Source organism: Pieris rapae, chromosome 16, assembly GCF_905147795.1.
Source record: "Pieris rapae chromosome 16, ilPieRapa1.1, whole genome shotgun sequence".
Classification (NCBI taxonomy): domain Eukaryota; kingdom Metazoa; phylum Arthropoda; class Insecta; order Lepidoptera; family Pieridae; genus Pieris; species Pieris rapae.
In genome coordinates, this window is record NC_059524.1 from 5709089 (window position 1) to 5721558 (window position 12470).

The 12470-nt window shown below is 33.4% G+C and overlaps 1 long non-coding RNA gene across 1 annotated transcript; it reads right to left on the reverse strand.

The window, feature by feature from the left end:
* Positions 1–9682: 9682 nt before the first annotated feature.
* Positions 9683–12262, reverse strand: LOC123689878. The gene is made up of 3 exons (XR_006750751.1): positions 12152–12262; positions 11468–11630; positions 9683–10138 (listed from the first exon to the last, which is right to left on the reverse strand). It is a non-coding gene; the product is annotated as an uncharacterized LOC123689878 (long non-coding RNA).
* Between the last annotated feature and the right edge of the window lie 208 nt (positions 12263–12470).

A 12470-nucleotide genomic window follows, 5' to 3' on the forward strand; every position in this document is an offset into this window, starting at 1 on the left:
ACTTGCACAGGTGACAGAGTACCGGCGCTGAATACACATTGCCCCTATACGGGGCATTGTATTTTACAGGGCACATGAATATAAAAAAAAAATATTATTTTAACTATTAGAATAAAAACCAAATAAACATATGATTGTAGATTTTAATAAATAAATATTAATTATTACACCCTGTTTCACAATGTGTGGATAAAGTAGCAAATACCTATGCAACACATAAATTATTCGAAAGATAAAAGTTCTGAATAAGATACTTCGCGTTTATGACGAATAGGTAGTCGTGAAACGCAAAAATACTTATATATGTTTTAGACATCAATAACTTCACAGCATTTCCAAATTAGTTTACGTTATCTATCAGGAAAGGTCTAATAGGTTGTGGATTAAGATTCTTTCCAATCAAGCAATTATACTCTCAATTAAAAACCAAAGTTTGTATTTGTCCGACGTTACAAAATATGCCTAGCATACAAAGGTCTAATGAATTTAAAATGCCATTGATATGAATTTCTGACAAGGCACCACGTTGCAGGCCACGTGAGTTCTTGAAAATATTATCACGTCATTATTTTTCAAATGCACGGACGTCATTTTATTATGAATCTGTAACCGCTGCGACAAAAAGCATTTACATAAAGATTTGCGTTCTCCTTAAGTTACGTCGACTATTTTGCGCACCCGTGTTAAATTCATTCAAAGAGAAATCTTGTTTCACATTTTAATACTATGGGGTTTTTATTTGCTTTTCGAAAATGATACAGTGCTGATAGACTATTCAACTTTTGATTAATGTAAGGAGAGTTAGGTACGACAGGTTTTAATATAGTTTATTACTATGACAGAGCCTGGCAGTAGCTAGTTTGTAAACTATTACACTAATCTAAAACATATGTAAAGCTGGTTTAACTTTATTCTGCATCTTCAGTTCGTAGTGGAAAATTGAATTGAATTATTTTTTTAATGTAGCAGTACGAGTATATCGCAGCTTATCAGCAATGCCATTGCGAAGAACCACAACTCGAACTATCATCATTGTGATACTTGCTGACGTAGCTAATTCAACTGCGTAAAAGATACGATGAAAAGGTGCTTTGATCATAAGACATAATCAATATAAAAAGAAAGATAGAAAATAAACAAAAAAGTTTAAAGGAAAGAGTTCGTATCTCATAATCGTTCTGTATTAGCTCTGTGTGTTCTACGTTTAACTCACGTGATGTCAATTTATTAAATATAAGAAAAATACCTTAAACTTGGGTTAATAAGTTAAATCCAAAAGTTTCGCATTTATTATTTTACTTAGGCATTCAAAAGCAATAAAAAAGAGATATGAACATAACTCAAGAACACGTCAGCAGTAAATCTTAACGTACAGCGCATAATATGCATTCTAACACAAATTAATTGGTCACTTTTTATAACATGAATGAAACACTATGAAAACGTGGAATACTTAAATCAATTAATACAGCGTGTTACATTACGATTGCGAACATGGGAAAAACGAATTTCTTGGATACGTGACTACAATTCGCTAACTACCTTATAAGGGAATTTTTCCGAAAACTTTTTATGTTATAATATAGTGAATTTTAAAATGCCTGGTAGTTAGTATTACTTATTATCATTGTATTAGTAAACAGATCTAGGTAAACTCTCATGTTATTATTATTATCTGAATTACGATGTTTGGAATATATATTGATAATGCTAATAATATTTATTTTGTATTATTCGACCAAATTTTGGGTCTTAGGGTATGGACATCCTATAACAACTTTGACATTGGCATCACCTACCGAAACTAGACGATAATTTTAATTATATTTACATTTTTAAAAATTATCATGACATTTCACATACACAAAAGCATACATAGTTATTCTAAACTAACTATTCAACTTTCGAAGGCAATACCTACTTCATTTGAGATACTGAAATTACTGTGAATTTTCTTAACTCTGGGAATCGAAGTCCTTTGCGCCAGTGAGATGATAATAAGGTCTGTTTTCGTTTCAATAAAATCTTTGCGTTTGTTTTACTGATGTTGTTCAATGAAATTTGTGGAACATTCTAGTAAATATGGATATTATCTATGTGCCATATCATGTTACGTAATATTCCCCAGATTCATGGATTATGTATTATTATGGATATGTCATAGGTATCATGTTTATTAATTTATTGAATAGTTAGATGTCTTTGAACTGATTTCCTTAACTGTAGTTATATTTTTAGAAAATAAACACAATAAAACGTGAAAAAAACCTTTAAAAAGTAGATAACGTTTTATACCTTAATTCATTAACATAATACTCATAATCAAACCTACGACTGGTAAATAAATTTAATCATTTGTTAAGTGCTTTTTAACTCAAAACCGTAATTTATTAAGTATCGTTAAATTCATTACTAGCTCAAATCAGTCAATATCTTCCGCATTTATAGCCATAGTGGTATAGGGATAAAGGAACAATGCTATAAATATGTACGCTATATTCCTATGTTATTATTTCACAATCGCTGGTTAGGTACAAATCACGAATAATTATTGGGCTTGGGGGTTAAGACGTCTAATTTGTTCTTGTAATCTGTATTGTGATAACAGCATATTATGCAGTTCTAGCATAGAAACGCGACATGTACCGGATTTTACGGACGGAGTCACCAAAGAAATGATATGCTGATGAAATTTCATATAGTGCCCAAACGTCTAGTTCATATATGTTGTTTATTAATGAAATTGGCCAGATACAATCAGGCCAGACAATAACAAAACCGTGTTAGTATCTTAAGCATTTTTTCGTATTATGCCTGCACTTTATTAAGTAGTGTATGATGCCCGCCGTATCAAGAGTGGCAGACAGATGTCATCTGATGATATACCGTTCACATTGTGTGGTAATTTCGTTCAACCATTTAATTGCCGTTTCACTGCATTCTGACAGCAGCGAGATTAATTTATAGAGACACCTTGAATTAGTTAATTTTAAAACAATATGATATATCATCATTAAGCTTTTCATTAATAACTCACAATGTATGGCGCTGCAGTGATATATTTTATTAATTGGAGCTTAACTTATTAGACCAATATTTGTAATCCATCGATTACGGTACTATAATAAAGTTTTATTTTAATACGTGTTTAAAGGTTGTATATGTATTCTTACCCTAGGAGCAGATGCATTAATGCGTCCTTTGAATAGATTTCATGGCCTACTAACGTATAACCATTGATTCACCAAAAATCAAAGTCTCTTATTCCCCAATGTAAATCCTCAAGATGTCAAAAATGCTATAAAAACATTGGATGGTAGTTTAATACTATAAAATTTGAAAATATCTACTATGTTACAAATCGACACAAATTCACTAAATCACAAAAGTTTAGTTGGGTACTTGAATTATACTATTTTAGAAAGATATAGGAATCATTAAGAATTAAAAATGGCAACGTTAGAATGAAAAATTTTAATTCTGAAGTGCGAGTTTTCAGTTCTCCTCATCTGTGCCTCACACTCTTATATAAGTAAGGTCAAACCAGGCTAATACCCCTCTTTACTGTCACCCATGTGAATTATATGTCTAAGGTATTATATTTGAATCGACTGTTGAGATAGTACGTCTATAAATATTAAAAGGGGTCGACTTATACATTTTTAATGCGAACACTGGCAACCATCGAATTATCTATTCAGCGAGTAAACATTGTGAAATCACTTGTTTCATCATAAGTGCTACAAGCGTTTTATATAACACCTCTAAACAATGGTGAATAATATTTTTCTTTACTCAAATCCTTTGATCTACTTTCTACTTTATCCTCATCTTTTATTTGCTTTACCTAAAATATATAAGAATACTCGTTTATAACGCAATAACTAAGTTAATCTTTCCAAATGTTGTTTCGGCTTTTTCGATAGTTAAACAAATAAAACCAACGGGATTGATTACCCAGATGTTGACAGGTCACGGTGGATTCTTGTCGGACAGATTCAGGATTGTCCACCGACTGTCCAATATATGGATACCATAGGTCTAACACTGAGCAAGCTATGGGTATAAAAGTAACGGAGACGAATTTAAAGGAAATAATGTTCAACATTAAATTAAGAGGCATCTTTTTGGGATTTGCTGTAATGGTCTAACTACAAATAGTAGTTAGAAATAGGTAGTAGTGTTATATCATCCGAGTTACCAACAACATTTACGTAAGATATTTAATACTCCGACGACTACATAGTCGGGGAAATATCTAAAAAATATTTATAAAAATAAAAGAAATAATTTTTTAATTTATTTAAAATTTAGAAAATTTATAAGATTTCATAAAGTTTGCCCTGATAGAAGACAATATTAATTGTACGTACACATATTTTGAGCATTGAATTCCTTTTAAGCCTCCAGAGCAACCCCAGATGTGCACCAATGAAGTTTTCTTTCGTTTTCTTTCTTTATGAGAAAACCGGCTTTCGTTAGACACAAAAAGTTTACAGTTGACGTCAGGCACAGAATACTGCATGGCACGGCATCACGTGCGTCCGTATAGAAAAAACAAATGATCACGAAATCGATACCAAAATCAATTGAGGCAAATACCATAGTATATAGGTTATAACCCCAAAGGATTTTTTCTTAAATCTCGTCACTAATTAGGCTATGGTGTGGTGATTAAATATAAGTTTTTTGTATATTATAAAATTGAAGATAACTAATGGTATTACTTAACAAGATCCTCAAACACTTCTAATATATTAAGCTCATAAATAATGCGATAAAATTAAGTGGCGTCTCAACAAAAGTTAAATATGAAATCGCAGTTAACAACATAATGCCAGCTTTCAGATTTTTGTTGACGCTACGGCATTTCCGGCTACCGAATGCCAACAACACCGCAAAAGAATATCTTATTTACACTGTCATACGGTGCATTATACCAGAGCAGTGATCAGACATATTCAGTTTCAGTAAAATGGTGATTAATTGTGTTATAAAGACTTTGTATAACTGTTGTTATTCTGTGTCATTTTATAGGCGCGACACTAAAATGTTGTCCATACGGTTGGCATTAAGCTTATAAATAGAGAGTGGATTCATTTTGAAGAACATGCAAGGAAGTGTCCAATTAGGCATAGCTTGCATCGTAATGCGATAATTCCGCGAGCTCAATTGATTTCACGTCTACAGATAAGTGGATGTTGTCTAGGCAGTATCAGATCGACGTGTCGCAGTCGCCACATGCCGCCCACAGCGCCACGATGCACATTCATACAGTTTTATAAACTACCTGGTACTTTACCTGGCTTTGCCATTTTTAAGGTTATTTTTCATACATTAATGTGTTTGATTGGACCTTTGTGCCTACCACTCGTCGGTTATGTCTATGTCAGGTTCTTTGTTGGATTTTCTTTACTGCTTGTAAACCCGCACATAAATAAAAATCCAGCGATGTATTGCTAGGGTAAAAACGCTTTCCACATGCTTAACCACTATGCCAAGACAGTTTTTATCACTCTCGTAATCTACAAACAATAAGTGTATTCTTCATAAATTGTATCATGATAACCGAATTGATACAAAGATTCCTCACATGAATGACAATTGACCGTAATCGAAATCTAAACGCCACAACAAACCTGACAGAATATAAATGCCTGATCCTGGTACCTTGTGAACCGAGGACGTGATGTGTCGTTATTAACAAGCCTGCATTAATGAAACTTAACTCACTTTAAAATATACTTTCACGTGTACTAGCCTATCGTCATCCTCCGTTATCCGTCTCCTTAACACACTCACGTATTCGCGTAATGTGGAAATTTTTGGGGCCATAATTCTGTAACAACTTTTACATGTTTACGAGCGAGACGTAAAAGAATTCTTGACCGCGAGGCAGGTCCTTTTTAGTCAGACGAAAAATATACAATATGAGTACCTGTCGTATGTTTTATTGAAAATGAAATAATTAATCGACAATTACGATGCTGGACCTTATAATACGAGGTACACCGCTGTGAGCGACCTCCGCTTAGGACTCAAATGTCGCTTATAAATCGAGACGCGTGCTCCCCGCAGTCTGTCGTCCGGATAAATATTGACATTTATGCACATATTGCTCCATATACGTTTTTTATAGTTGTAAAATATGAAGATAGAGAACGTTTATTCAGCTCTTTAAGTCCCAGCGCTCTTAAGTAGCAATAAAAATTAGCATAATTGAATGTTTCTTGTAGTAAATACAAATTATTTGGGCGTATATGTCCGAATTGCCTTTTGTTTATGTCGCTTAATCAATAGTTTAAACGTAAAAGGTATAATAAAAATTCAATCTGAAAATATGTGTAGGTGATAAGTATTATTCTATGCAATATAGAAATTGAAATTAATCATGTATGTATGTACGTTTATTTCGTAGATAAAACGATTGTTGCAGTGAGTACGCGTTAGCTCTGTGGTCGTGTGTTTAAATCCCGGTTGGAAACTTGAGATATTGTTCTATGTGCAATACTTACGTACGCCAGACAGGTTTCTCACCTAATTGCTTTTAAAGAAACATACACAAACATGCAAATACTAAGACCATTTGTTTTCTTCATAAGTCGACCTAATTTATAATTATATGGTCACATCTACCTAGATATCTTGGTCAAGCATTTGTATTCCAACTAAACTCTATTGCGTTAAAGATATTGCAATACGGCATTCGACGCGCACCTGATAGCTACTTGTGTATTTTGAAGCGAGCTAAATTATGGTCACGTCTTGATTAATGCATTATACTTTATGTGTCACGAATTCATATTCTAATATTATTTAAATATATTGTATTAAGGTCTCGGTAATAAAATAAAATTATTACGTAGGTGTTATAACGTTTTCAAGTTTAAAAGTTTTAAGTATAAATATAATAATAATTTGGTAACAACCCTTCAAAGATAACATATTTTATATGAGTTATAAATCGCATTTTGTCTTGCCGGTTTCCTCCATTTGTAAAACCTGTTATCAAGTTTTTTTTTATAGAACAGGAGGCAAACGGGCAGGAACCTGATGTTAAGTGATACCGCCGCCCCAGAAGACTCGAGAGCTTGCTGGCCCAAATTTGGATTTCATGGATTTGGCTATAAACGTCTTATAGGATGTTTTAAGAAAATTGCTTAGTATATTTTGTATTGTACACAAATATTTCGTTAAAAACAAAATTGTCTGATTTGTTAATTGTTTGATAAGTAATAATAACATGGTACTCATTAGTTACAAGAGGTACGTATATATCTATAAGCTATGATAGCGTTAATAAATAAATAAACTTTGTAATAAACAAAATAAAAAACAGAAATAGGTTACTAGGCTTATTGGAGGCTATAAACTGTCGCCCCTTGAACACTCTCAATGCCAGAGGGCTCGCGAGTGCGTTGCCGGCCTTAAAAGAATTGGTACGCTCTTTTCTTGAAACATTTGACTTAGGGTCAAATTGTTCCAACACCCTAAGAAAACTGGCAATAAACTCGCCGCCACTCTTTTTAATCGCCGAGTTTTTTTTCTTTTAGACATAAAGTCAATAAAGTAAAAGTAATAAATGTTAAATTACATTTAAGTATTCCAATAGTATTCCCACATCAAATAGTTTAACAATGTATTTTATAGGCGAGCACAAAGAAATCGAATTATTCATATTTTGATCACATATCGTGCATGAAATAACAAATACAATGCACTCGCGTCATATGAAAGCCAATGACAAATTATTATAATAGAACACACCTGCTATTCTTTTGATCATAAATTTGTCTCATATAAATTTAATCGAACGGAATGCACATGTTAACATAGTTTTATCCCGACAAAGCCGCCCTCAAACAATGCTCCAACATTCTAATAATATTTTTTTGTATCAAAGATATTCCCTTTCATCTCACTTAATTTTAGACCAACTATAGTTCTTGCATTAAGATCGTGTCGTTATTGTCTCTACTCAGAACAAGCGATAAACTACAGTGTCGTACAAGGGATACATTGCAGGGTATTTCAGGTTTTATTACAATGTTATAGGGTATAATATTGTGTCAATAGTTTTCCTTTTAAATCTTACACTTTAGAGGTTGTAAGCGATAAATAATAAGCGACACTAGTAAGAGGACAGTGTTAATAGTTGTCACTTGAGTGTTTACTGCGCGGTCGAAGTCGCGGGTCGAGTTAGTGGTGGCGTACGCGCAGGCGGTTTTGTCTAGCTGAATCTCGGTCTTCATCGAGCATTAATCTCTCGCGCAAGATGAAGCGATACGCATTTGTCATCAAGTTCCCGTCATTAACTTCGTGAAACTCGTCGTATTGTGTCTGATCAATTGAATTATTATCTAAGCGATGATATTTTGAAATCTCTATTAAAATGTAATTGAGCGCCCCTTTATATACGTATTTAGACTATTAATTAGTTTGAAGTTTTAATGTTTAATTAATCAAAAATCATTTGTTTAATGCTATTAAACCAATACATTTTGTTTTGTGTATCATACTAGATCGAAACAATTATTATTGTCTGGATCTCAATTATTTTTGTTCACTATTCCTGGTGACCTGAAATTCATTTTAAGGAACCTTTCCTTTACCTAGGCTACAAAGCTAAGACTGGGGTAATGAGCTAAACCACGTAACCAAAGCAAGGCATAATATGCAGAATTAAATGCAACCTACCACACACGAATAAATTAGTCAGCAGTTAGGCGGTCGGCAAATCTCAGAAATATTATGTGCATGAATAGAGCTCCGTATGATGGACAGCAGAAAGGGCGCCCCTTAAACTTACCTTGTATTATTTTGTCATTATTAAATTCCTCTGTCACAGACCGTTCTCATTTCAGCGGGCAAAATATTGTATGCAAAATTATATGACATTTGAATGAGCATCAAAATGTAGTTGTTTTTACCAATTTAAAACTGTTCGCTTTCAATCTGAGGCATACGTAACGAAGAAGTCGAAAAATGTTATCTCTAATGAGGGACTTAAATTATTACCGAGCTGTAATGTATCAAATCAATGGAATGGAGTGTGCCAAAAGTGGAACAAGTGACAACTGATACTTGAGAAAGCAATGAGGCAGTGTAGAGGATCCTTAGTGAGCTATCGACATCTCGTCAACAAGCCACAAAATGAAATTTCTCGATGCCGTCAATCATTTTCCCCTCTGCGTGATCACTAACGTTTATTGATAGTCAAGTCATAGGCGTTTGGAGATTTCATTAAACCAATTTGAATGAACTCGGTTTTTTGAGTTAGAGATTAGTGTTGACGAAAAATAAACAGAAGATAGCATATTATCCTTTTTTAGTAATCTAGGTTTATCCTTCAAATCTCTACCGTAATACCTGTCCACATCGTATACCTTATGTTTAGTACTAACTGAAATTATCGTGATTTATTTGACATGTTAGAATTGCTTTGTTTTGTCCATTATTTATGTCTATATATAGAAAATCTTATGTAGTTTTGCACTAACTTAATTATTTCTATAACATTTTTGAAAATTAAAGCTAAAATGTTAATTGAAACTCCATTTGCTTAGACCAAACAGACTCATAAATATTCTGAATTTATTGTACTCAATGCAATTGATGCTTATGTAATGTTAATAATTATTAAATGAAAATTTGATACATATAGACAAAATTATTCATCCGTTCGATCTCCATTCTTAAGTTCGTAGTTCGTTGTACCATAAAACGCTTAAACTTTTGTTTTGAGGCAGCGGTTTGGATAATCGAAGCATTATTCCACTGCGTAAGCCTGTCTGTTCGCTGATTGACGTTACGTTGAAAACTACAAATATGATTGCTTGCTTTCCTCCATTTATGTAAGACATCTATTTTCTGTATAAACAGGCTAAACGCGATTTTGTCTTCAGTTATAATTTTGTAGACTTTCTGAGAAACTTTCGTGTCAAATTTATAGCTAAATAACGTAGTTTACATTTTCTAAAATGGCATACCCGAATTACAGTGTTTCGGTAAATCTCTTCATGCAGTTTTTGCTGCGCACCACTATTCCACTACAACGCACTTGCTTGTATCATTTTGTATGTGTTTATATCGGGCAATATAATTTAACATTTGATTAGCCTCCTGCCCCTATTATATACTGAAAAAAAATCATTAATATCTTATAACCATACATGTTAATTTAGTAAATAACATGAATGCAGGGTCAGGTGGAATAGAAATGGTTTCCTCACGAATCAAACTCTGGGTTTTACTCACTGTATTTAAAGCAAAGTCTTAAAAATGCGACCGACAGACGTAAAAATATTTCAGAATTGAGATGGATGTCGTACGCATGTGCAGACGACTTGTCTTGTATGCAAAACAACTCCTTTTAAATATAGAACTAATTTATGGTCATACTCCGCGATTATAGATAAAAATAACTGAACTCGTGCTCATAATTTATTTATTTAAAGTAAAGGTAAATGCACAGATAAAAGTGAAGTGTTTATGATGCTAGCTTGAAGAAATAGAGATTAAGAACGTAGGGCTAAGTCGATATCAATAAAAGCTATTATTGTTGAGTTCGTTAAATGCTTTAACTAATAGTGATCAAAACATGTTTTGCTTTTTTATGTATTTTTCTTTATAGTTTACTTAATCATATTCATTCGATTTATATTCATGCACTTTTTATTATTGTAATTTATTTGTCTTTAGAATTATTGGTTTAACCGACTTCAAAAAGAGGACAATGTGCAAAAGAACATGCACACGCTCTTCCACTTTGATGGTATTCACCATGCATTTTCGAGGGTTTTGGGAACTTTTAGCATGTCCCCTCTAGTATCTCTGGGCTTAGTGCAGATATATCCGAAAAAGATGGGACAACAAAATGGATGGGATTTATTGGACAGAGATGTATAGGATGACAAAAGAAGATAGACTTATGACGTTATAGATCTAGCTGGGATAAACTGGATAAATCTTGCTCAAGGAAATGAGAAATGGAAAAATATGGAGAAGGCTTTATTCCTAATAGGGGCCATATGAAAACTAGAACACTAAAAAAGAAATCTTACTTAAAATATTTCGAATTTATACAATTAATACTCATTAATAAAAGTAAACTAACCAAGTTTATTTAATAAACCTTTAATCATTATGATTATGTCCCACCAGTCCTACCCATCTCGACTTCACCATCCACCTTGTCTATGGTACTTCTTAACCACTTATTCTTCTGTTCTACATTACCAAGCCACCTATGCATCGCCTTTCCTATCCTCATTTATTAATCCATACAACGTTATTTTTTAACCCATACTGTTATTCCTTTCATATTACTATTAAACTTTATAAACAATTAAATATTTCTTAGGGAAAGAAATAATGTGAGTTATATTTAACAGGCAACGAATACGCCGTATTCTGTTACAACGCTCGACGCCCATAAACAATAATTATAAAGTAATATTGTTCTAACCTTTTGTCAATAAATAATTAAAATAAGTCCAAATTAAGGATGAGCTCCCACGCGATAAGAAGTGTTATTTATACACGTCGATGTCACAAAGGGACCGCTGCCGAATATCGCCCATAAATATTGGACTGAGGTGTAATTTTTCACATACCAAGTCTCGTCGCACCTTTAAAATAAATGCAAACAAAATTTAATAGGGAGAGATGCGCGGGATTCAGGTAAAAATAAACGTTAAGAGTCTCCCAATCATTTTGACGTTTTGAAGGAAATATTATCACAATTAGATCAGCTCGTCTTCGATTAAGTGATTCAAGAATTTCTCATGCAGATTCCGTTGAAATTCTGCTTCGACTATAATTCGAGGTCCGGTGCGGCTTTTCTCAGCTTATAAACATGCCATGCAAGAAGTCTTTGTCACATATGTGTGTTATAGTCCTGATCATAAGTTTTGAATGCTTGTCTGCATGTCTGTATAAATAGGTTTGTTCCGTAACCACCTAGCCTAGGATAGATGCGCTTTCCTACACCTATCATAAATTATATATAACAAAAATCAATGTTACTAAAGATATATCAAAGTCAAAGTATATATATATAGTCAAAGATGGAATACTTGATAAAAACATAATATATACAAAACGATTCAAAGATTTACAAAAGTAAAAAATAAATATTAAATACATTTACCATGAAGAGTGTTCTGAGGAGTTATTCGGATTAATACCTGCAGCTGAGTTTCATCATCGGACGTCGAGGCAGAATACGAAATTCCACCCGTATCACCTCGACGTCCGCCGTTCCACAACTGACCGTTTTTCAAGGCAGTTTTTGCCGCGCACCCCCACTTTGTGGAACCAGCTTCCCACTGAAGTATTTCTGAACCAATTCGACTTAGGGTCCTGCAAGAAAAGAGCGTACCAATTCTTAAAAGACCGAAACGCACTGGCGAGCCCTCTGGCATTGAGAGTGTCCATGGGCGGCAGTATGACTTAACATCAGGTGAGCC